At 38.7% G+C, this 3,101-nt stretch overlaps 1 pseudogene; it reads left to right on the forward strand.

The window, feature by feature from the left end:
- The first annotated feature begins 968 nt into the window (after positions 1–968).
- LOC110288199 (host cell factor C1 regulator 1 pseudogene) lies at positions 969–1,449 on the forward strand (annotated as a pseudogene).
- The last annotated feature ends 1,652 nt before the right edge of the window (positions 1,450–3,101 follow it).

The following is a 3,101-nucleotide window of genomic DNA, read 5'->3' on the forward strand; positions in this document are numbered from 1 at the left end:
AATGTAAAGAAGCTTTCTTCAGAACATCCAACAGGTGATGCAAGCCTGGACACAGGATACTATACTTCACAATATTCTACTAGTTCTTATTTGCTTTCTTGTTTTTTTGGTTTTTGTTATATATCTTTAACAAATAAGTTCTTAATTTTGTACTTTAGAAATAATCAAGTATGTTCAGATAAAATAGAGAAAGTAGCATATAAATGATTTCTCCTCTGCTGTAATGTTTCATGTGAATATTAGGATACCCAGATGCTGTGGGATGTTCTGGGGAGAATTATACTTGATGTTAATTCCATTCTCATGTGAGTTGTGTTTTCATTACCGGGGCATATTTAAGTTGGAGATTTATGGCAACACCCAAATGTAACAATGAGAGACTAATATGGAAAATAAAAGCTAAATGAATAGCCTGTTTGCTCCAGTCTGAGCTTGTCTCAATCTTAGAAGATCACTGAAGTATTTGAAAAGTTGGTTAACTGAGAATGCTCTGACAGGTCAAATGTCTGTCTCTACATGAAAATGATAGCAGCAGCCAGATAAACAATTAATAAATAGGACCTCATGAAACTGAAAGGCTACTGTAAGATGAAAGACACCATCATGCTGACAAAGCAACAAACAATAGACTAGGCAAAGATTTTTTTTTTTTACCAACTACACATCCAATAGACTAATAGGCAAAATATAAAGAGAAATCAAGAAACTAGATACTAAAGAGGGAAAAAAAAACCCAAACAAAAAAAACTTAAAAATGGAATACAGATATAAACAGTAAATGCCCAAAAGAGGAAAGGAGAATGTCTAAGAAACACTTACAGAAATGTTTAACATCTTTAACCATCAGGGTCATGCAAATCAAGAGAACTTTGAGATTTTACCTTACACACATATGAATGGCTGAGAAATTAGGGCTCCACCTCTGCTGCTTGAATCCCACGCCTCTATCTGCATAACCCTGAGCCATAATGATCCTGCAACAGCCCCTGTAGCAAGGTCCACCAAGTCAGGACCACAGGCTACCACTGGGGTGATTTGTGGCCTGGACATCAGGGAATATTTCCACAAGCAGTTCTTGATTGAGAACATGGCCACACATTTCTCCTGACTCAGCCTACATAATGACCACCCCTACTGCAGCCCCTCTGTGACTTTTCCCAAAGCCCTGCCACCACTTAGGAGCCCTTGCTCAGAGCTGCATCTCTGGTACTATCCTGGAGCCTGATTCCTGATACCCTCAGGTTGCTGAGGCTGGGGGATACCACCAGTCCCTACTACTCTGCATCTCCAACTGGGATATCATGGAGCTCTGAGTGTGGATGGCCTGTGTCCCTCACCATCTTCTTCCTGACATCAAACAGCAGCAATTCCCAGAAAGGGATGAAGTCCTTCTCCAAACCAGGTGCCTGGCCAGGAGGAAATACAGAATGGATAGAAGGTACTATATAAGGTCAGTTGTAGAAACGAGAGTTATAAGTGGTATGAATGCTTCTGTTTTAGTTTGTTAGGAATACATGTTTTTGTATAGATATTTGCACTTTCTTCCAATTTCTTTAACATCAATTATGAGAATCTCCATCAGTATTTAAGTTGAGATACTAAAAGAATGTTACCTCCCTACCTATTCAACATTGTACTTGCAGTCCTAGCCAGAGCAATTCAACAACAAAAAGAGATCAAAGGAATACAAATTGGAAAGGAAGAAGTCAAAATATCACTTTTTGCAGATGATATGATACTATATGTAAGTGACCCTAAAAATTCCACCAGAGAACTCCTAAACCTGATAAACAACTTTGGTGAAGTAGCTGAATATAAAATTAACTCAAACAAGTCAATGGCCTTTCTCTACACAAAGAATAAACAGGCTGAGAAAGAAATTAGGGAAACAACACCCTTCTCAATAGTCACAAATAATATAAAATACCTTGGCATGACTCTAACTAAGAATGTGAAAGATCTGTATGATAAGAACTTCAAGTCTCTGAAGAAAGAAATTAAAGAAGATCTCAGAAGATGGAAAGATCTCCCATGCTCATGGATTGGCAGGATCAACATTATAAAAATGGCTATCTTGCCAGATTCAATGCAATCCCCATCAAAATTCCAACTCAATTCTTCAATGAATTAGAGAGAGCAATCTGCAAATTCATCTGGAATAACAAAAAACCTAGGAGGGCAAAAACTCTTCTCAAGGATAAAAGAACCTCTGGTGGAATCACCATGCCTGACCTAAAGCTGTACTACAGAGCAATTGTGATAAAAACTGCATGGTACTGGTATAGCGACAGACAAATAGACCAATAGAATAGAATTGAAGACCCAGAGATGAACCCACACACCTATGGTCTCTTGATCTTTGACAAGGGAGCTAAAACCATCCAGTGGAAAAAAGACAGCATTTTCAACAAATGGTGCTGGCATAACTGGCAGTTATCATGTAGAAGAATGAGAATTGATCCATTCCTATCTCCTTGTACTAAGGTCAAATCTAAGTGGATCAAGGAACTCCACATAAAACCAGAGACACTGAAACTTATAGAGGAGAAAGTGGGGAAAAGCCTCGAAGATATGGTCACAGGGGAAAAAATCCTGAATAGAACAGCAATGGCTTGTGCTGTAAGATGGAGAATTGACAAATGGGACCTCATGAAACTGCAAAGCTTCTGTAAGGCAAAAGACACCATCAATAAGACAAAAAGACCACCAACAGATTGGGAAAGGATCTTTACCTATCCTAAATCAGATAGGGGACTAATATCCAATATATATAAAGAACTCAAGAAGGTGGACTCCAGAAAATCAAATAACCCCATTAAAAAATGGGGCTCAGAGCTAAACACAATTCTCACCTGAGGAATACCGAATGGCTGAGAAGCACCTGAAAAAATGTTCAGCATCCTTAATCATCAGGGAAATGCAAATCAAAACAATCCTGAGATTCCATCTCACAACAGTCAGAATGGCTAAGATCAAAAATTCAGGTGACTGCAGATGCTGGCGAGGATGTGGAGAGAAAGGAACACTCCTCCATTGTTGGGATTGTAAGCTTGTACAACCACTCTGGAAATCAGTTTGGGGTTCCTCAGAAAATTGGAAAT

The sequence above is a fragment of the Mus caroli genome, unplaced genomic scaffold (assembly GCF_978045245.1).
Source record: "Mus caroli unplaced genomic scaffold, Mus_caroli_1 scaffold_13, whole genome shotgun sequence".
Lineage (NCBI taxonomy): Eukaryota > Metazoa > Chordata > Mammalia > Rodentia > Muridae > Mus > Mus caroli.